Raw genomic sequence first — 24,534 nt, forward strand, 5'->3', positions numbered from 1 at the left:
CTTTGAAATCCAAACGTATCTAGCACCTTCCTCCCTAGAGGATCAAACCAGATGTGCCTTGTTTTCATCCTGCCAGCAGCTAAACATAATTTTCTAGGTAGACATCCACAAAAATTCTATGATATCTTAGAAAGTAAATTTCATCAGGGCAAACACATCTCTAAAGCATTAGAATGAAATTTTAAACCCCATCTCGCAAAGTTATATTTCACAAAAGTGGAAAGCAGTTTTTATTCCTTTTTGCTGCAAATTTTGTGAACATATGGTGTAATGTGGAAACATGGATAGTCAGAACAGTTAGCAGTTGCTGTGGTACTGCTGGCTTATTTCCACTTTACAAATTCATACGAAGCTAAAATATCACGCTGGTGACATATGCTTACCGGCTCTCCATTTACTGCCTGCAGCTATGGGCTCCTGTATTCTAATGGTAATTCTACAATCTGTTCACTGACAGCTCAGGGGGCCAGATGATATGCACACTACTGACAGGGACATCACTTTCATGAAACATTTACTTCTCTGCACCTGAATATTGGAGTAATCATATAGAGAGTCGACACACCATGAAATAGAGTTAGACTGAAGATTCTGAGAAGAAAATAGCAGACTGTCAATCAAAATAAAGTTCATTTTATACCCAGCAGAGCTAGGTTAAAAGACATTTCCATACACTGAAAATGCTTTCCATCCTTAAAGCTGCAGTTTAAAAGAAAAATGTTTTCCCTGTATTTTTCTTCGGTGGCTCCAGGGATAATTACACACCAAGACTTGCATTTGGGAATGAAGTCAGAATTACAGTGGGTGGATGGGCACTGAAAATTCAATCCTGCCACATTTTCAAGAGCACCACTAAACTACACCTGAGCAAGTTCATTTTATCTGCTGCCAGGTTGGCAGTGAGGTTTTGAACACATGAAGGCCATTTGCACGAAGCCATCCCTCAGATCAGATCCTCCCACCTTGCTGAGGCAGCAGCACAGGTGCAGCTGAGCTTCCCGTGGTGGATTGGTGCCCAAAGAAACGCACAGCCAGGATGGGATTAGGAGGCTGGTGCTGGGGAGATACATCCATGAGCAGCCAAAGGAGTCAAAGGACTCACTGTGGGATTGGGATCAGCTGCTCAGAGCAAGAACTGCTGGACTGTTCCTAAGCAGGCACAGGCAGGGTTGATAAGAAGCATATTCGGGTGAGACCTGGCAAAACGCATAATGCGTTGCACAAATGCTATATTTGCAGAAAAGGGTAATGACAAATTCCAAGGCAAAAAGTTAATTTAAATATGCAAAAAATTTGAGAAAAGGCCTAAAAGGCCAGATAATATCTTTTCTCTTTGTCATTCCCACCAGAAGACAACAACCAATTATCTGATATTATGAAAGGGGAATAGAGTAGTAGAATAAAACAAAGAATATTCCCTTGCTAATACAGACAGGTCAAGGATAAACATGTAATGTGTGAGCCAGTAGTTGGTAAGCATGGAAATCACCTTTCCAGCACCTATAGTATCTGTGAATAGAAATACAGTGTTGACATTAATATATTTTCTATGTCCTGGCCCTTGTGAAAGTAATTATGAGCAGAGATGGCACTGGCAAAGAAATTTAAACATTACTAGGCAGATGGAGTAAAGTTAAAAGCTGGACTGGAAGACACAGAATGAAATACTATCTGAAAAGAAAAACAATCATGAGGAAAAAAAAGAGCATGAAATCTTTCCACAATAATGTACCACTGAACATGAAACATGAAATCGTATGAATTTACAAGGGAAACACACAAAAAGCAAAATGAAGATTGCTGAGAAGTAAAGCTTGTGATTGCCACTGCTGGTGATCAAGAATGCTCCCTGTCAGTCCCTTGTGAGGGTCCATTGAAAATCTGATTTTTGCTCCAGTGAGTAAAACTGTCTTGATTATGCTCTGTTGGAATTATCATACGCTAGAACAATGAAGTCTGGTCAGACATCATCAAAACAATGTCTTATCAAATATCCATGTATGCAACATGAATCTTCATAGATACTTCTCTAATAACCACTCCTGTGGTTATTTCAACCCTTTTCCAAATTCTGATTTTCTCTGTATTCTCAGGAGACAGATTGCATAAAGCACAGTCAATGTTATTAATGTCAAATTATAAAGAGTTTGTTCTATAATACCTGGTGCTCTCAAGGATTTTTCTCATAATATCTCATAATAAACTCACATACGCTCCTTGGGACCAAGGAAAGGCCAAGTTTTCTTTTTAGGGAATCTTTCAGCTTGTTTCAGAATGACACCTGTCACTGCATTATTTCGGAGCAATTACAGGGATCACGTCCTTGAGATATCCTGTGTCCAAGGTTTAAACAGATTTCATTTTTGTTGTAAAGATGTAGTACAGGAAATGTACTTTGGATGTGCTGATTAGAACTTTTTTCATCATAAGGTATTAATATGCAAGGTTTTTGTATGAAATGGCTTGTTTTGTAGAAAACTGAAATGTCTGGATTTAGTTTTTGAAAAAACTTTGAATATTTGAAATATTTTGACCTAGCTGAACAGTCATTTTTAAATAAAAAATAATTTGAAATATAAAAAACCTTCTGTAGTTGTTTTTGTATTCTCTTGTTCAAGCAATAATTGAAAAAAAAGTATTTTTCTCCCAGAAAATAGGTTTTTTTAACAAAATGCCCAAAAAACCCCCATGTAAGAATACTTAAAAGATTGAAAGGTACCTACTTTTTAGTCTATTCCAACAATTCAGAGAAAATATATAGCATTTTCAACTAAGTATAGTAGCTACATTTTATAGGATTACCTGGAAAATTTCTCTGCTTATACAACAGGAGGGATGGCTTAGGGCAATGTTACCATGTGGCTGGAACCTGCTACAGAATGTAGCAGAATGTGTACACATGTTTTATTCTTTTATGGAACATTTATTTATACACCTCCTGTTTTTATTTATCCAAATTTACAGTATTACCTTAAAGTTTTATTGTAAAGAGTGCTTTTATCTTATAATAAAATAAGATATCCTCTGCTTGTGTGGGAAGATGAGGAGATGGAGCACAAAACACCTACATTATTTTTCCCCAATGTTAAGTTTCTTCAAATACACTGAAATTCAACTTTTTTTTAGAATTGCCTGAAGCACTTTCTTGCAGTACTTCCTCTAGAGTGAGGATGCCATAAATGCAGAGAGAATGTACGAATGCCATGTAACTGCTGTCCCAAACCTGGAATGAAGGGTAGCACTGTGACTGTATTTTTATGAGGTAATTAATTTTACATTTCTATTGCATCAGGCTTTTTACAACTGAATTGCAACTTGAATTTCAAGGATTAACATACAAGATATTTTATTGAGGATTAAGAAGATTCAGGTGGATTTTGAAAAGAACACCTCTCTTCACTCCAGTATCCCTGAGACACTGGAGGAAAACACAGCTTCCTACACAAAATATGCAGACAGCTTCATTTGAAACTATTTGCATTTCCTTCAATGATATGACACTATTTTTTTGGGATCCTTTTGTTAATCTGTTGGACTAACTGAAAAGGAAAACATGACACATACAATAATACAGGGGCTAATCTCTTTAGCATGTACTGTTGGAAATCTTGAAGCCACACAGATCTTTACCTTGTTGCACCACCTCAAGCCTCCCATGTGATGCAGCTGGATGGTGGCACAGGGATGAACTTTGTTCCTAATACTGTGTTTTGATACGTGTCTGCTCTATATATTTGTCATTGGCAGTGGCTTTTTCAGCTGCTTTCTCATCCTCTTCTTGCAGCACTGGAGCTTCACAGGCTGGAATTGAAGTAACTCAGGTGCATCCAGCAGAGGCTTTTCCTTAATGCTGTCTGATGGCAAGTCCCACACAGTGCCTCTCCCCTGAAGAGGAACTGGTGGAGTTGTTCTGTCCCAAAAACCATGCTTGGCAACTCTTTTCTGTGCAAAATATTCCCAGGTCACGCCTGCAGTAGCAAATGTTGTGGACTGATGACTTCGCACCAGTGTTGCTCTGAGGCTTCCTTTCTAGCATTCAGGCCTTAGGGCCTGGCCAGTAAAGCTTGAGGATGGTGCCTTATTTGCAGTTGGATTTTTCAAATGTATGTTCTGGAGTCTCTGAACATTTCAGGCTATATCACTGCTTTTATGAAATTGGTAGGTGGGTATGGTTTCAATGAAAGTCAATATGACATGAAGGAACTTGCTGTTTTCATCCCATGGAAAATGTTAAGGTAAACATTTTTTAATCAAGTAGTACTTTTTAATAAATTTCTAAGTCTTCTTTCAGAAAGGGAATCAGTGGTAAGTACAACATATGTGTATCCTAAAGGTTACATACAAAATAAAAGCTGCACTTTATTTCTGCACAAGTTGCTGAGGTTCCTGGGTGCCTAGGTTGTTTTGCAGAGGACAATTTGTCCCAGATGCTTCATGGCACAGGACACAGTTTTTAACTCTGCAGCCTGTGAGAGCTGGGAGAGGACTGACTGTGACTTTTGTGGACCACCACCTCTGCATGGTAGTCCAGGCATCAGGCAGGCAACCCCAGGAGAGGCTCACCATGAAATTTGGCTGCTGCCTGATTAGGAACCCAAAGACATCAGTTAACTTCCAGAATACACTAACTCTGCATTCTAAATAACTTGTCTGCTTTGCACTACCACCTTGATTCTTGAATATCCTTTTAGTGCTCTGTTTAGGTCATTACAGATCTCTTGTGGGGATGAGCATCCAAACCAGACAGTACCTGACCAAAAGTATTACAACTGTTAGAGGGGTTAAATGGTCCATCCTGTTCACCCTGACATCATGAATCAAAAATTACTTTTGACATCGTTAGAGGAAGTAGACCTTGAAAGTAGATAAATACTAAAATATAAAGTTAAGATATGAAGCATGAGTGCCTCATACTGAATGTTTTCTCAGTCTTTTGATTGTTTGGAGACAGCTCAAATGCTCAGTTTGTCTAGAGTATTTTTTACCAATGCTTGGCTGCTGATTCAGTGGTATTAAAGGAGCCTTTTTACAGGCCATGGGTTACAATGTCTCATTATAATATTTATCTGCCTATATCTGCTCAGCTTCCTATTTTCCTTTAGCTCCAGCTGTAGGTCAGAAACATACAAATATTCCTTTTCCTAATGGTGAAATCCCAGTCTATGACATGACATATGTGTGGCACCCTTATTCACCCTGCGTCCGAAAGGTCTTTCCTCTTTTGTGCCTTCATTTCTGGTAAAAGTTGACAAACAACAAAACAGCATTAAATACTCATCTCCTCTGTTCCAGTGCTTGTAGCAGGAACATGTATTTTTTCTCTTTCCCTTTTTATTTCCATTAGAGATTTTTGCTACTGTTTTCTCTTATTTATCCCCAGGGATAGCTTTATATGTGGACTGAGTATTTGTCCTTTTCTTTTTATTCTGACTGTACAAATTGGATTCTTCATGTTTGTTTTTTGGTGATTGGAGAGTGTTGCTAATGTTCATTTATTCCAGTTCTTGGTTCTGCTCTTGTATCAATGATACTATTTTCCTTACTGACAACTTCACTAAGTGCAGCATCATTTCACTGAATTTCATGCTGGGCACAACATAAAAAACCTCTTTTCTTGTAAAATAAAGTGATTCTTTTATGACAAGACACATCAGAAAGACACTACAGAATAGTGAACTCCCAAACTGACTTCAAACACTTCTCCAACCAAACTAAATTTGCATATTTTGGTAGATAATGATAATGAACTAAGCTCTATTAATTGATATACAAGTTTCAGCTCTAATTCACACTTCTTCCTTTTCTCAAACCAAAAGTTATGATGAAGAGATGCTTTTATGAACCCACCTATTCCCTGCAAGCCCTTCTCCATCTCAGAAGCAGAATGCATAGACTTTCTCCAGCACTGTTCTCCTTAGTTCACATCTTGACACTTCGATGAGTCAAGCCAGGCTGCTCTGGCTGCTCTGGATAGTCCCATCATCTATTCTGGAATTGATGGAATCTCTGGGTAGTTCCCCTTCAGTTAATCCCTTCACCACCTTTGAGGCACTTGTTGTGATTGCCCCCAAAAAACCATTTCCAGTTGTCTTAGAGTTATTTACCTGCTTATTTACTACTTGCCCCTAATCAAGTAAAGAATAGGTTGATAGCTGCCCAACTTTATCCTATAACAGCAGAATGAATCTTGTGGGAAGGAGCTATCTATATGCATGGCTGTCCATGTTTAGAAAAAAAATGTTGTCCAAAACCCAAAACTAGACCTGATAGCAACTGATTTGAACAGCTATTTTTTCTTCACTTTTCTCTAGAAATTGCTTGAGGTCTTGACAGAAAGATGGCAACTACTGATGGACTGAAGATAAGAACCATGGGAAGAAAAAGGACTTGTAACTAGGTTCCACTCACAGCAGCAAAAGTCAAAATAATCAATCCCCCCAAAACCTAAATATCCTACTTGTGTCTCTGCCTATTGCTGCCTGCCTGTTTTCATGTTTTACCCTGTGATCCCAGTGAGGCAGATACCTTGCCTTCCCCTCCACTCAAACATTATTAACTGTGAGATGATAACAAATTGCAAGAGTTTTAAGCAGTCTAAAAGAAAACATTCTTGTTTAGTCTGAGATCTGTCAGCTTTTCCTTTTCTTGGAATAGGTCCTCTCTCCAACCATGGGCCTGGGAGGTGTCAGGTGCCAGCTCAGAAAGTCGCTGACAGGTCACTTCAGACCTGGAAGGGCTGCTCTCAGTGCACAGAGTCCAATGACTTCACTGTCGCCTACACTTACTGCTCACATTACGGCTCATCCCAAACGTGGTAGGGCCACCGAACTGCAGGAAGGTCAAGCACCCTGTGCACAGGGTTTAGACCCCTTCACTGGTGTGCAGCAAACCCAGGCCATCTGCAGTGAGACTCCTATCCATGTGTAGGCAGACTCCATGTGGAGAGCAGGCTCATTTACATATGTCAAAGTAGCACTGAGGTTTTAATTGGAAATGTTAATGGACATAAAAATAAATGACAGTAGATTTTGATGGAGCAAGAAGTTAAAGTAAATCTGGGACCATGTGGCCCCTACAGAGTCATCCAAATTCATTGCAATTCTGCTGATTTCATTACCAGTTTATCTGCAGAGAGAAATCATTTCAGACTCTGGCATAGTAGTTTAAAGAGGAATAGCTCTTCTCGCAACCCTGTGAACTGATGCACTTAATTTAGAACAAGGGCATATTTTGCAATTAAATCTAAAATAAAGTAAGCAAACTCTGAATAAATTAGGCTTTCTCTAAAATATGAGAAATCATATAGTGAGTTAGTCAGGTCTGCCCATTCCAGAATGACTCCTTCTACAGAAAAACTAGTATCAGGAGTGGGTTTCGATCCTAGATTGGGAAAGATCTAGAGCAAAGCACTTAAAGTCTCAGCTACACTTCTCTTTTTTAATATTTTTTTTTTAAACCCTTATTGTTTCAACAGCTCATACAGTAGATGGCTTTGAGACTTAGAAAGTCAGTATTTTAAAATAACTGCTTATAATATAACATAATAATTTAAGCATTTAGGACTTGAAAACCATTCCCTTTGGAGCCCTTGAGAGAAATGTTATATATATGCAAAAATGCAGATGTTAGCAGGAGCAGCATGTACATATCCAAGAGCAACATTTGGTTCCCTTAAGTCAAATGAAAAAACTTTCACGCTTACATGCACACTCACAAACCCACCCTGCTGTGAAACTAGATATCATTTTCTGATTAAATGCTCAGTCAGTCTGTCTGTACCACAGAGCAACTGCAACAGTAATAAAGCTCTGACGTGGCATAGATTAAACCTTGAGGACTTTGTGGTGGTGCATTTCTGGATAATTATATAATCAATAAGAATAACACTTATTTTTTACGGAGCAACTTCTATCTTAGGATTTTAGGTTGTGCCAGCATGTAGGGCTTAAATCTGTAAACAAAACAATCTAGTGGGAAAATTTAGTTATCTCATGGAAAAGGACTTTCTGCTGCATTCTATTTCTTTTATGGAATTGAAATTATGGATGTCTTACTCTGCTTGCTACAGCAAATGAAGGTGATCTTCAGCAGGGCAAGTGTAAATGAAGAGAGAATGCAGGTATTATGGGTAAGGCCATGTGTACAGACTCGTGGCTATTGTCCAGTATGCAGCATTAAAAAAGCCAAATCCTGGTTTCTGCTGAGGGACAAAGGGGCAGCAGAGGTGAGCAGCATCCTATCTTCCCCCAAGCCTGGATACTGAAGAGGCTGTGAGCATCCTGCTGTGGTACTTCCTGGCCATGGTTCTCCAATGTCCCTGGTGACTGCAGGGGTGAGGGGTGAAAGAATTCTTTGGTCTCTCTGGTCTCTCTGGTCTCCCTTGTCCTCAGCTGGGCTAAGAGCCATGTACCGAAACCTTTAAGAGATGGTGTAACATCACTCCCCAATGTCCTGGGGAACTCATCCTCCTGTGGCACCTCCCACTGTGCCCTGCAGAATCATCTCCTGCAGGCATAGGAGGTCTCAGTACAGTCAGAGGAGTTTTCCAGAAACTTGGAAAGGCATCAAGAGGTGGGCAGTTTCCTGTCTGGCATGTTTTCTTAGCTGGTAGCTTCGCCGGCACTTCTGTGAAACTAGGAAACTTTATTTGCATGCTTTCCTGCTGGAGAAAGTCACTTTCATGGATGATTGAAGGCAAAATTTGGCAGTTTTAATACTTGCAAATCCAAATTTTATAAACAAAGCTTTAAAATTATCTGTCTTACATGTTAAAATGAAAGGTTTCAAGTCAAAATTATGTACTGTGCCTAGATTTATATTTGTTCTAAAAGAATAAGATAATCAAAAGGGTAAAAATATATATATTAACTAATTTAAAAGGATGGAAAATGTTTTCATTTCATCTGGTTTATTTTTTCCAAGCAATTCATTCACATACTTTTTTTCCCCCTCTAATTTTGAGGCACTATATATAATCTCATAGTTAGGAACCTATTTTGCCCAGCTGTATTAAATAATATGGAATATTATTTAATATTTTAGAAATATTAATTTTATATTTATATTATAAATTTATAATATTTATAAATATAAATATTATCTTCCAAGACCTTTCCCCTAGGTATGGACTCTTCCCAACCCCAAATCCATCTCAGGATTAAATCTCATCTCCTCATGTTCTAATTTGTCCCAGGAAAAAGTGAGGTCCCAGGTGTGGTTGTCCATTTGCCACTCTTCCCTGGTTCTGGCCTAAGATCAGAAAGGTCTGGGCATGTTTCAGACCTTCACACTGAAACCACTTAAAGACCACTGGCTTATCTGTGAGCTGTGATGAGCCAAGAGCATTAATAGCACATGCAAAATGATGACTGAAAGATGATGATAAAATGTGATAAATGTGATAATATGTTACAATTAGGATAAAGTGATGTTATAAATGCTGTCCTTCAAGAGTGACACAAACAGTTCTGTCACAAGTCATCAGCTATTCCTAGGAGACACCTTAAACTGGATGTTTTGACAAAATTTCACCAATATGGTTATTCTCAGTGACTAGCTGAGATGCTGATGTAGGATTTTTGGGGGGCCATATGGCTGTCCATTGGTTAAAAAAAAGAGATAATTTTATCTCTATTACTTTGATGGACCACTAATTAGTTTTTCGATATAATTAATATTGGCTCAGCACCAGTGAAGCTGTATTAAATTTAGGGGAAAAAATCTTCTGGCTTAAGACACTGAAAACCGGTTAAGAATCAAGATTACAGATATTATACTGGGATTTTCTGTCACTGGTTACAAGCACAAAATAGAATAAAAATATTTTTATCCATATTTTTAATATGGATAGCAATGTGTAGTGAAATTCAAATCAAAAGAATTCCTGTGTGTCTTCCCCTGCCCTTTAAATCATAATTTAGAGTATCTGAGCAAAAAATATGTTTTTATAAAAAGGATAGCCCACTGCAAAATCAGGGAGGAGCAAAATGTGGGATTTCTCACCACAGCAGTTTAATTATAAAAAGACATTTTAAAAAGGAGGCCAATTTCCAAGATTTTCTAAGTTGTGAATAGAAAAACTGTTCCAAATAGTGATTCCAAATTATGGTGAATTTCTGCTTAGAAGCACCTCAACAGTGGCCTCTCACTCTCCTTTGACTGTCAAGGAAAGTAAATTATGTTTACCTTGTTAAAGTGTACCCCTCTGTTTGTCTCTTTTGTCTTTCTAGGAAACCGAGGTAGAAGAGCCTTTAAGATGTTAGATGTCAAGAATCTGCTGTTGTAAAAATCCCCAAAGACTTCCCCAAAAACTCTCAAGTAATGACCTGCAAATTGACAGCTTTTATTTGATGTTCTATGGGCAGAACTCCTATTAGCCTTCCCAGGGAAAGAACTTGTGGAAATAGAAACCCTGATGGTTTTTTGCTTGGTTGGTTGGTTGGTTTTTTACCCAAGGAATTTTGTAGTAAAGTCAGATTCTTACACTGCTGTGCTAAACTGCCAGTTGAAGTTTTGACTGTGCAGGAAAATACATCAAAATTAAAACTTCAAAAGAAATATGCTTTTCCCTTCATTCTGTTACTGCTATCTCATTTTTGCTTTGGAAATATCAAAATAATTTAAAAACTTTTGATACAAACAATTAATGAAAATGATAGTTAGTTACAAAATGCTAAACGTCAGGAAGAGCAAGAAACTATGAATGTAGATATTTCAGGGATGAACATGCAAAATAATCATCCAGGTTCCCAACATGCAACAATCCCATAGACTAAGAATGCACCTGGAAAGTATCTGGATACACTGGTGCCAGGAGAGGCTGGGGCCTTGCCAAACACCAAGTGAGGTTATAAGTTACATCTCATCTGGAAGCCAGAGCAAAATGAATGAATGAAACTACTATTTGGGGCTGAAAATTCAAAAGGAATATATTTTTGGTTTAGATCTCAAATATATTAATTTTGTGAATTTAGAATGCTAATTGCTAATAACTAATACTGATTCCCTTAATTACACAGATTGTTAAGGAACTGGGAATATAAAAATATGGAAGATTTTTCCTGAGCACCAAACACACAACGATGCCACACTATAGTACTCTTGAAAAGACCTGTACTTCCACTGCTGTGTTAGCTACTGCTTTCTACTGTGGGCTGTTGCATAGAGATATAGCATTTATCTGTTGGCAGTAGGTGCCTGGGTATCAAAAGAAAAAAGATGAGAAACGTATACTGTTAGCTAGCTGCTGTAAATATAAATTCAAAATAAAAAGCAAGTCAAGTGGGAATGCAATTAAATTACATACATTATGAATGGCATGAAAGAATCCATTCTTCTAATTATGTTCAGGCTCACAGAGATGAGAGAAAACATCAGAGATGATCATGAAGAAAACTGATTTCACACTAGACTGGGGAAAAACTCTGAGAAGGAATCATAGAGAAGGTCTTGACACATCCTTATAAATGTGACTTTTCACAGAGGACACTTGCTACATTAAATAACCCAGGTGTTCTTCACTGAGAAACTCATCTGATTTTGCCCTAGGTAGTTTAAACTGCTCTTAAAAAATGAGTCACAAGAGATTTGCTCTTCTCTACATTCTCTCTAGAAAATGTTTAATTAATTGCTAGAAAGATACCATTTTAATCAACAATGAAAATTCTTGGGGAGGGGTTTTCCAGAGAAATTCTAATATTTTTCATGATAGGCTTTATAAAAGATTTGCAGATGGCATAAGAAATTAATAAAAACAGCTAGAATGACGAAAGGCAGTACATGAGATCTGAGTCCTGTTTTTCTTTTTACAGACAAAAAGAACAGTTCATCTTAAAATGGGACAGAGAGACAGTTCTGCACAAACCCTAGAGGTAAAGTCTCCTGACACACCTTTATCATGTAAATCATGGGCAACTGTCTGAGCTTTCAGGGTCCTTCACAGCCAATTTCCATCCTACTTTCCATTCTCAGCAATAGGATTAGACTTTCATCACCAGTCAAATTATAAGGCCTATGCAACACAGTCTTTTCAGAACATGCATTTATTCTTTCTCCATCATGCTCACTATGGACACGAAGAAGTTCTCATTCCTTGCTTTTCATTTTTTCAGTGGAGTGCTTTTGTACTAGAATCCAGGTTTTCTGCTGCCTGTGTCCTTTGTATTTTCCTCGGGACAGGGAGCATCGATTCCTGGGTGTGGGTGAAGCGCATAGCACAACAGGAGCCTGTGCTTGAAAATGGGCCTTTCTCTTCAGATTTGGGTTCCATAATCCCATTGACAAAGGAAGTTCAAGAGGTTTATGCTGCCTGAAGCTCCACAGTTAACATTGTTCTGGGATTGAAAGTTTTTGCTTATGGCCCCTCAATGAGTACAGGCATAGTTTTGGGTAGCAGGATGGACATAGTTCAAGATAAACTGTTATATACAATAATAACTGAATACAACAATAGTAAAACCCTTGTTGTTTTAGGAAGTCTTAGTAGCTTTTACTGGTGGTATTTCTTCTCAGGGATGAGCATGTGAAAAAAAAAAAAAAAAGAAAAAAATCTCCAAATATCAAACACAAAGAAAGGAGTAAAACAGTGGGAGGAAGTAAAGTTTGTACTGGTTCCAACAAATACCAGTGAACACTCTCTAAACCCCTAAAAATTTGTTTTAATCATCTTTCTACCAGTTCCCCATTTCTAAAAAGCTATCACAAAGACTACTTTTATGTACCTACAACATGTGGATTTTTCTGATCTTAAGGTTACTGATTTAAAGGCAATGACACCAATTCATGAAATGGAGACATGAATTAGCTGCAGTCAGATACTGATGGACACATATGTATACGCCTGTAGTAAAGCAAGAGATTATTTTCTCAGTGCATTCTTCTTAGATAGCATAAATCTATTTTCATCCTTTCATGCTGCACTCAAGCACATGCACACTGGTGACTTGCATTATCATGAGATATTCTCTGGCTATCTTGGGAGCTGGAAAGTACTGTTGAGTGAACCCTTTCTAATTCCTCAACAGCTTACTCAAGCTGTTTGAGAATGAAAATAAGTGTGCTTTCTGTATTGCAAAAATACTGTCACGATGCCCAACATTCAACCTAACTTTGGTGTTTCCTGACTTTCAGAGCCACCATCTGTTGGTATAATTCATCTGGTTTCAGTGGAATTGTGTCAGCAGAAAATATGGTCCTCAGTGCTTCACATTGCAACTCCCACCTTGTTTTAAAATACTGTCACGTTTAACTTTTTAGACATTTTAAAGGCAAAAAAGAGAGGAAAACACATCAAGTCTGCATGGCTTAAAGGTTTTGTTCCTTGTACTCACAACTTGGATTCTCCAAAATTTTCAGAGGAGTTTACCACACCAGTGTTTCTCTTTCTTCTGTGTACTGAGTTAGCTTTGCCATGACCAATCACTTGTTTAATTGATCTTACCTCCCATGCTCCAACTTACTCCTCAAACTCTTTATCCTTTAATAAAATTTCAAATCATTTTGTTCTTTGTTTTTAGTTTTTTGGTTTTTTTTTTTTTACTTTCTTGGCATTTACCTTTCTGAATAATAAACATTCAGTATGCCACAGCTCCTTCTAGCCATCCCCAGATATTTGTACAGGAAAGGCTGGAGGCTGTTCCACTCTCTTTTGCCTTCTGCTGCCTTCAGAAGTGAGGTCTGAGAAAGCCCATATTACCAGATGTACAAATTATTAACTAATTCTGATTTGTCTTTTAAATGCATTGATTTAGACTTAGATCTCCTTATATAGAGTCTGAAATGAATGATCATACATAGATCATAATATTAATTTCCTTTTTTTTTCAATGGGACAATACCAGTGTTTTTGAGGGTTCATGTCATCATGATCTAAAAATAATCAGTTACAATGTCAGCTTTAACCTAGTTTGGAGTAGACCTGAAAGAAATTCTGAATTCTTATTTCTTTCTTGAGGCAACAGGTTTTCCAATATGAAGTATTCTATTAGATCAGAAGATTTCTCCAAGCTTTTTGATTAAAATGGCATTCATCACATAGGGCAGTATAGCATACGTTAAGGTGAAGAGGAGGTAAGCTGATTGCTGTAACTACACAGTCCACAAAGTAAAAATTGAACAATTTGCTGTAATTTAGAAAGATGAACATGATGCACAAAATTATATATTTTTTGAAGGACAGATTGCATGTCTCTAATCAGGATTTAAAATCTGAATGAGAAGAAATGGCACCGTAATTATTTTCCCATAAGAGAACAAAGAGGTTGTAAAAGCACCTACTATATCTCTGAAAATTTTGAGAAACTCTGAGTAGAGCCGCAGAGTAGCAAAGGAAAGCCACTGCTGCTGTTTACCTCAGGCTTGTTAAAATAAAAAGTTTTAAAATTCACTGAATGTTTTTTTAATGCAAAAAGTGAAAGATACCAAATGCTTCCATACGCAATGCTTCCGTAATCTTCTTTGGCTTTCAGTGAAGTTGCACCATAGATGAATGCTGTCCTTGCTCTTTTCAGTTCCTCTATGCATCCTCTTATCAGCCCGAATTTCAAGCTTTTAATTAAAACAAGCTTTCATTGCTTTTAAGAACTTTAGTTGGGATCTAAAGGGTCCCTGTACTTCAACAGAAAAGACATAGTGCAGAGCACTGTCTGCCACCTTCATTTACCTTTCCATGTGTAGTCTTTCTTGAGCTGCTGTATTGACTCTGTCAGTAACAGACAAGCCCTTACAAACCTTGATACAACCAGGCCTAGGTGCCTTTAAGAAAGCATATATAAAAAGAGAAAGAAATGTGTACTATGTGGAGCTTTCTGCTGTATCTGTCGAGGACTCTGGCAGTGCTCTGAACTGATTCACAGAGAATGGAAACGGATTTTTACTTCTACTTCTGCCTTTCATTGTGATACTGGGAAAAACCCTTTATTTCTCTTTTTTCCTTTCTCTTCTGATGTTTTTCTCATTTGTCCTATCTGTTTGATTGCCTGTCTTGACTATTTTCTTGCCATATTAAAAATGATTGTGCACTGAACTACTGGAAGACCAAGAGCACACAAAAATATTACCATCTGAGCCAGAGTCCAGCAAAAACCCCCTCAGGCAGGTGGGATCTTCAAGCAGTCCTCACCCATTTTATGTGTTGAGTCAGACTGCAACACTTTGAGTGAGGCTTGAGCTCAACTGGGACTCCTACATCTATCCCAGTAAAACATAAAGTAAACACAGTAAAAAATAAAATAAAATACAGTAACAGTCATGAAAACACTTAATTGAAAAATGCCATCAAGGTCCTCTGTCTTTTTTTTAAATTTCTTCTTCCTGAACTGTGATAAAGATTGAGCTCTGGGAAGTCTCAGCTGGCAGTGCTGTTTGTGTTTGGAGCAGACATTGCTGTACGGACTTATTTAGTGAAAGATTTTTTTGTTCTTTGCCATTTCATTTGCTCACAGCAAATTGCTCCCTGATTGCAGAAGTTTTACAGAAAATACGACAGATCTGTATGGCCTTTGTGACCTTTTCTTTGGCTTTGGAATCAGGCTTATAGGTATGTAATTCAATTTCCTCTTGCCTACACATGAAGAGATCACATCACCAAGTTCATACTTGGCTTATATATGGTGTCTTCTATCACTGACTTTTTCCCTTGGAAAACTTGACTACAAGCTCCTGATAATCCTTGACAGAGTTGTTTTTAAGATTAAGTATCTATAATACAGTCCATACAACCCTCCCTCTGGTCTCCTTTTTAACTCTTACAGAACCAGAGAGAATGAGGGCTTCATGGCCTGATCCTGTGATTTCAACAAAAAATGTGCATGTATAAAACAGAAATCTATGAACATAAATCACTGGCCTGCATTTATGATCCACTGAAGCAAAATTCTCCCTATTCAAACTGTTTCAGGGACAGTAGGCACCTTCCTATTTGCAGGAGGAGATCCCTGAGGAATTTGACACTTGCACTGATTTGCTGTAGTTTTCCTGTTCAAAAGAAAAAATGTACATATCTGCAGCCCAGATGATGGGAATGCTGTATCTCTTTCTGTGAGAAAACACGGAGACCTTGAAAAGTTAATCTTGAGAGGAAATAGTACCTTCTGACCACTTTCACAAAGTAAGTCCTATTTAATCATCCTACAGACTTTTGAGAGAAAAAAGTCTTTAAGGTTATTGTGACATTTTCCACATCACTTTATAAATAGATGGTGGCACTAGTTCAGAAGCAGTATCTCTGACTTTAAGCAAATCATTTCTGACTGGCTTCATCAGCTTAGAGCTGGGGATGTGCTAAAAGCCTTGCAGAAAGGATATTACCATTAGAAAGAAAACCATTTAGAAAAAAATCTTGCATGGGTGAAATGAAAAGACAAAGAGACGGAAAGAAAAAAGATGCATTATTTCTATCAAGTTCTCACTTTCTTCTGAAATTAATTTTTTTAACAAGAGATAAAAATGTTTATATAATAAAAATGTTTATATCGATTTTTGACTCACTCACATCCATTTCCAATAAGTTATTCTACAAGGAAATGCAGATGTTTTTCCTATTTTTTTTGTTTCATACTTCTTTGTAAGATTTTAATTTTTACAAAGAGATGGGTTACATTTACAAAGAGATGGAAAAGAGCTGGAAAAGTACATTTGAGGTAATACTCATATTGTCAGTGGTGTGACTGCAGCTTGTGGAGATGGACTCATGTTGGATACAGATTTGAGTGCTTAGCTTGGGAGGTGCCTGTCCCCCAGGCACCAAGGTACCAAGGCTGCCCCAGTACACGTGCCAGCTGCTTTAAGCTGTCACAAATTAATCTCCACAAGTTGTGCTGTGCTCCTAATTTCAAAAAGTTTTCTTCCTGGTGACATAATGAATAATATATTGTAAGGAAAGGAAAAGGTTCCCTTTCAATAGTCTGGCACAAAACTTTCAGCTGAAAATTCATAAAAACCCAAGCAAATATCCATTGGATGATCTTAGTCAAACAGACTCTACATCAGATGTCTTCATGATGAGGCAATATCATGGGGATCTGCTTCTATGAGCAGATCCCATAGAAGTAAAATACTGAAATCTAGGACAACCCCTAAATAACTTTCATCTTTCATGGCACTGACAATGGGCAGAACATGGCACCATGAGAATTAAAGAGATTTGCCTCATTGTCTGACTGCCTCCACATCCTTCAGCAGCAAATAGATCTCAAATGAGAATCAAGGTTACACCATATAAAAAATATAACTCTTGAAAATTACAGGCTGAACCAAAAGACAATGCATGAGTAATGGTTTTCAGGTCCAGACATTTATATTGTTAGTTACACATCAACATGTATATTTAGAATGAAAAACTGAAAGAAAAATGAAATTAGTTCTTTATTCTTTTTCTAAAGCTAAAAATTTGTTATGTGTAACAAATTTACATTGATTGTAAATCCAAACAGGAAATTAGAGCAAATTATAAGTACTGAAATACCAAAGGACATTGAGAGATGTACAGGACCTGATCTATCCTCCTCCTTCCTGGTAAATGGGCCAAAACTCTGTGTTATTAACCAATGGAAAGGGAGACTTACCATCTCCAATCTGCAAAGCACACTGTGCCAAAAGAATTGCAGGAGGACTAAAGAAAAAGACAAACCCAAGCCAGATCAGAAATCAAGTACATATACTGCCTTTTCCCCTTCTCTCCCAGCTCTACAGCTGTCACAATGCAGGCTATTACACTGTCAAATATCACCTCTTCACCCCTCATTATTTCTGTGTTAAAAGTGGTCATAAAACTCACCAAATGCTTCATGTTTTTCAAAGTAAATATGCTTTTTTTGTGTTTTCATATTATGGATTACTTAAGCCTAAACCACCCAGAATGTCCATTTTAGAAATTACTTCAGAGGACAGCTTTTTTTAAGCAAATTAAAATTTACCATAAATTCTATTTTCCTTGAATATTTAGATTTTATTGTGATTCTGGAAGGCCCTCACATATTTGCCATTTTTCTCAGTCTTCCAGAAATTTTCATATACTACAAAAATATATTTCACCAGTTCAAATAGTAAAAGATCAGGGGTAAGAGGCGGCTTTTTCCCCTCCATGTGCCAGGAGACCTGTACAAGGTACCATCTTCAGCGTGAGGAATCATTTAGTCAAGGCAAGCTTTTAACTTAGGTGTGGGATACTTGACCATGAGGCTGAAATCATAGTGGAGAATTATCTGGGAAAGACCATCTATGGAAATTGTATCAGAATATTTCATTTCTTTATGAATGTTTGGAGAATGTGGGATTGAGACTGACTAATCATGCTGAGAAAGAAAAATGTCTTTGAATCACTAAAAAGACACTTAAGACTTATAAAAGGTCATCTGAACAACACAGACACTCAGACAAGAGTTTTAGTGCTGGTTTTGGCTTACCCACACCACCCTCCCTTCCCTATCGCCCTGCCCCAGCAGATCTAAATATATCTCGAGCTATTTAAGTCTGCCCTGTGTGTACATGTGTGCACACACCACACTTGTCATCAAGAAACAACAAAGAAATAGCAAAAAAGGCCGGCATCTCTGATGTAAATTAGACATTAGAGAAGCCTGCCACACTGCTTTTTCCCTGGCAGTAAGTGTGCCAAGAGTGTCCTTTGCTATGCTGGCAGGTCCAGCTCCTCCTGGAGCACACCAAAGCCAAAGGCACTAAGAGTTTCAGTTTGAGTTTCAAGTAGCAGCCTGGGGAGGAAACTGGTCAAAGTTTGCAGCACTAACCATTGCATGGCTTCTTCTTTAGCCGTTTCTTCTCCTATGATAAAGTATAATTAAATATTAGACAAATAGGCTGCATTTCTGACACAAAGCCTGGAACTGCCATTATTACTGTTTTATTGTCTTTTTTTTTTTTTAACTTAGCTTTGTCTACCAAGGTTTTCTAAGTTTTTTGGTTGTTTTTTTTTTCCCCTAGCTTCCATTAGATGTCAACTCTAACCTTTTTCCATCTTACTATTAAAAGAATGAGGCCTCTGACACAACAGCTTTTCAGGTGTGTTTGAAGAGCAGTATCTCTGGTTTTAACTTAAAAATTACAATGATTTGTATAGCCTGGGGTTGGGATGGAGACAATACTTGTTTTTCAGAATCAGGATGAGGAAAACCTATATTTAATCATGGATAAAGAATGCTTCCTAGACATTAAAGGTGGCTAGAGAAGCGAAATTAATAGGATAGAGCTGTATTTTAAGGTAAAGAACTTTTTCATCAAAGGGAAAAGTAACAGACAAAAAATAATCCACAATAGTTAGAATTAAAATATTAAATTAATGAGCTGAAAGTATTGTAGCTATTTTTTTTTCTCTTTCTTGACCTAAAATGGTGTCCTTTTGAGCATAGGTTGGAAGGACATGCCCATAATAAGTGCAACAAGAGGCTGTAGAGTGAGTAACTATAAACAGAGTATAATAAGTATGGAGATGAATCCATGAAGAAATCCACCATTGGGATCTAAGACCATTACTGGCAGAAAGCCTGTTAATGGATACTTAACATATGTATGAGAACTACAAGGGCAAAGCAAATGCAAATGATGATTGTGAACACAATTAGGACATCAAATGTTTACCTTAAAGAAAATGTCTTTCTTTGTGATGTTTCATTATCTTTCCTTAAAATTAATTTGATAAACTGGATTTTTTAAACTATGATAAAATGTATATTCTTGGTGCATGTACTAAAAATTATGCAGATCTTTAGTTCTGATATGCTGCAGTAAAGATAAAAAAAGTAGCTCTGTCCTACATTGCATTATATCTAGTCCTCGAGCATGTTTTTTTATGTAAATTGTAACAATGTCAACCAGTGAGCAATTAAAATCTCCAAGAACGTGAGGGTACAAACAAAAGAAAAAAAATGACCAGAATTATATTCTAAAGCAAAGGTTAAAGTGACATTTCTGCTAACTTGGTGCTTGCATTTCATTATTTCTAATTTAGCTATTACTGTTGGAGTTGTCCATATTCTGTGAATAATAGTGACTTGTACCTGACCCATTTTTTCTATGCTGTGTGAGATGATCAGTCAGGTGTGAATCTTTCTGCTTTACAGTAGCTCAGACTGAGCTGAATCACACTCTGCAAGAATTCACCTCCCTCCACTGACTGCAGAGAGATATGGGGGTGACCAGAAGAGATTCTGACACCTCCATGCAGATGCTGAAATGAATGACACCCCACAATGAGATACACAAAGGGAACAGGCTAAAGGCATTACTAAATTCTTCCAGAGTTCCACCATCAGTCAAATTGAATCTAAATCTTATTCTTCTGAAGATGCACTGAGCCTTCACAAAGTTTGGGGATAGTGATGTGCAAAATGGGGAAATTTTAGAGCACACTTCTGGGCTCCATGTGCACCACATAGTGGTATGTATTTATTGGGAATCCTATTCAGTGATGAAAGCAGACCTTTCCAGTATTGCACTTGTGTATTTTGAATAAAAAAATTTCTTTGGGATAAATGAAAATTGTTTCTAGCTTTCCTGTAGGAGGAGGAATCTGATGAGAAGGCAGTGGTTCCCATTGCAATCCTGCACTGACCACAGAGCTGGCAAGTCCTGTGGAGAAAACACAATTTAATCTTGGGATAAAACTTATTCGGTCTGTTGAGTACGACCATCTTTCCTTAAACACAGAAGGATCTATTGATCTTCCTTGAAGTGTCTAGAAGGTGAAATAACAGCAGATTCACACAGAAGAGGGATATGCCAACTGATCTTTCAACTAGAGGGACCAGGTATTTGCCCAGGAATCACTTTGAAAATAAAAGCATTTAAAGATCAGAAAAAAAAATACACTCCATAGGAGATTATCTTGCAAAAGTATTTTGGTTTTGGTGCTAAAAGAAAGCAAAACACCTGAAAGGAAAAATCTCATAATAAAAGCAGAGACTTTAGTGAGGGTCAGTTTAGCAAGAGAAGGGCCACATCTTCCCTAGATTTCAGCTTTGGCTGGGGAAAGTCACAAGACTTTCCTTGAGCACATGCAGCATTTGCTCACTTCATGGAATAAGAACTGGTGAAAAGATCTCAACAAAGAGAGACATCCCCACTCTCATCAACCAATATTACTCACATAGAGACTGTGTGGCAGCAATAGACCAAGTCCTTCTTTTTCTGGGGAGCTCCGTACAGCAGCCAGCTGGAAAGGGCTGAGCTGGTACAGGCACCACTGCAGCTGTGGAGAAGGGCTGCTCTCTGAGAGAGAAGAATCAGCAGAGATGGAGGAAAACACTGATCCTTCATTGTTTCAGCAAGAAAAAGGGCAGGACAAGATTAATTTTGAATAAAATCAGCTAGACCCTCATTTGAATGGAGAGAGAGGTAAAGAGCAGAGCAAAGTACTCATTAAAATTAAAGCAGTGTTACAAAACATCCTTTAAGACCCAAATAAAAAAATGTATTCTGTCCAGAATCAAAGTCCATGATTTAAGAATCATTGGCATTTATTTCTGCATACCACAAGACATTTATTTAATTAGAGAAACATGCTTTCATTGCATTTTGAGTCAACTAAATGGAAAAAACCATGGGTTTTATACATTTTGAGGGATTTTGCAAAATCCCAACTGTCTCTGGGTTCTCTGATCTTAAACCTTACTAATTATGTATTTTGTTTTCATTGTGAATATCATTTAAACATCACAAGCTGCTTTTACTCCTTCACTTCCAATGCCATGTAGCTTTTGTGCACAATTGCCCTGCTGTCAGTTCTTTAATGCATCCCCTGCTCAGACTTTGGCCACATTGAATCATAACTTTCTCTTGCACTCATCTGAAAGACAAAGCCCTGTGGATCAGGAAGAAAACCATACCAGCTGACTGTTCATGTTCATTAGATCCATTAATTTCTAACAAGGACCCCTTCCCATTATTTTTCCTGCTTGATTTGGGGATGGCTGAAGCCTCAGTCCTCTGCAGCACCTGTGCTGTGTCTTTTTAAGCAGAAACAAAGCCAGCCCTCCTGAGCTTTGCAGGAAATGAATGAGCTAACTACAAGGCTAATTTGCATGCACTCATGTAGCATTCAGTCTTTCAAGCTCACAGGATAATTTATTGAAACAAATGACTGCCATTTTCTATATCATAAATGCAATATTTAATCTGCACTATTTGCTAAGACAACTTTTATTATGTACTTGTTTTATACAGGGTTTTAATAAGCTGTGGTGGAGCGCTGTACACAGTACTTAATGCATGCACTGATATGTGTAAAATCTAAGATCAGGGACGACAGTATATATTTATAGCAGTGTCTGGGAGATTATATGTAATGAATACATTATACCACATACACACCAGAGGCAGAGTTAAGGATGAGCCTGGATCCTGCAATGTGGCATTTCCTAACTTCCATGTGCTCAACCGTTCAACCTTAACATTCCCTGAACATTCTCCAGTGGAGTATCTATCAGCCCACATAATCAGCTTGCAAGTTACTCCCACAGAGAAAGATATTTCAGATTGTCCTCTTCCAAGAGACATTAATTAATGCATTTTCATTTTGAAATGCACTACTTTCCAGCCAACATGTTCTCATGACGTTTAAAAAGCTTTAAATCTTTGTGGAGTAAGGCTCCCCAGGAAGGTTAAAAAAATACTCTCTGCATCCCATTTCCTTGGGGCTTCTCTGTTTTGCCCTTCCACTATAACTATTATGCACAGCTTGAATTCTGGGAAGACATGATACTGTTGAAATACAAGTAATTATACTATTCTGTCTCATTTTTACCAACTATTATTTTCATTTTTTGCTCTTCCTTTCGTCTTTTTTTCAGCTGTCTATCCGCTGCAAACGTCACTTGCAGGTTATTATTTGCAGAGAAAATGCCAGCTGAAAATTGATGATAGATTGGTGAGATGTAAATGATTGCATATTGGGGGGCCCAAATTACAAAATAGCTATTTGGGTAACCAGTTTAATCTGCACTCTTACATTCTGGGCAATTCCAAAGTATTTTAGAAGGTTTTGTTCAAATTTCCTCTATGAAATTACACCTATAGTGCATTTTTCTTTATTAAAAGCATAGAATGTAAAGATATGAAAAAATGTAGCCTCTTTGGTAGAGCTAGCAAGAAGTTTTGGGTGGCACCACAGACCTTGTAGTAAAAGCTTACAACTGAGGAATTGCAATTTGTTCATTCCTGAGTCAAATACTGCCCTGGAATAACTAAAGATAGATCCATTAATTTCTAACATCCAGCCCACAAAACAGACCAAGAAGGTGGACACGTGCATTCATATAGTAATGCTTTATAGTATTAATGGGGTTTTTTTGGGAATTATGAGTATGTAGTTCTTTGAAACAGAAAAATCAGCTGCCATTGCAGTTTAGATTTTGCTAAGCAATAAAAATAATAAAAGAACATTGTGTTGATTTTTAATTGTCATTTATATAATAAAAGGAAACCCTCTGTTTTCAGAAAAAATGGCACTGGCGAGAATATAGTAGGTGAAATGGTGAAGCTAGGTTTTTTTTATGCTCAGCATTCAAAGGTAAAAATGGCTTCAGCAAAAGAAGTTCAGCTGAGAAATTTAAATGTATACAAGATTGTGGGCCAAATAAGGATCCAGGGAGTTACACGACTGATTCATTTGGCCACCTATGTTCATAAAGCTTCCAAACCCTAACAAATAGAAGTAGGTAGTAAAATAAAGATTGACTATTTCAAGTTGTAACAGCCTTAATAGCAGCTTTTGAGACTTGATCTGGTGACATTATTGCCTGAATTAAAACTCCAGGCTGCTTTGGCTGTGCAAAGATCCAGAGCTAGACAGAAGCAAATGCTGGAATGGGAATGTGCACCTCAGACAGAGTCCATCCATCAAGCATCATCTGCTCTCACAGACAATAGGATGTCAAGCTTTCAACATGTGATCATCAGAGCTGACTACTGGCTACCTGTCTCAAGGGTGGACAGTGATCAGTTAAGCCATTTGACAGCACCAGTGAGACTGTGAATGAAATGGGGCTGGCACAGATCAGAAGCAGAGAGGCAAGAACTGGGCAGCTAAGGTTCCTGCCTTTTTGAGTCAGAAAGCCTCCCATAATGTCTAGTATTATTATTTATCCTGAAGAACATTTTACTCCTCTTGTTTAAGGTGTTAGGAGATATTGGTGAGGAGTACAGGTTGATAGGACACCTCCCATAATTGCCAAGAGATATTCCTCAGGGAAAAGATGTTTTGACCATGTTGGCATTTTCCTCTAAAGATGAATGTGTGTAATTGTTTTAAAAGGATTAAATTGATACTCTTTGATGTATCTTTACCAGGTTTTATGAAAGCTTTGACCAAACAGTGTGGGTGATAAATTCATTATGGGTGATAAACTCATTGTAGTGATAAACCTGGTACGGGTGATAAACTCATTACAGAAGAGCCCCAGTATGGCGAGGCTGATACAAGGCTTTCTATCACTGTCAGCAAAATTGCAAACTATAAAACTTCCACTCACATAACTGATGATCTTGGCACATTCCCCTCTTTCATCTCACCCTGTTCAACGGTGA

This window comes from Coloeus monedula (assembly GCF_965178545.1).
Source record: "Coloeus monedula genome assembly, chromosome: 2".
In the NCBI taxonomy this organism is placed as follows: Eukaryota; Metazoa; Chordata; class Aves; order Passeriformes; family Corvidae; genus Coloeus; species Coloeus monedula.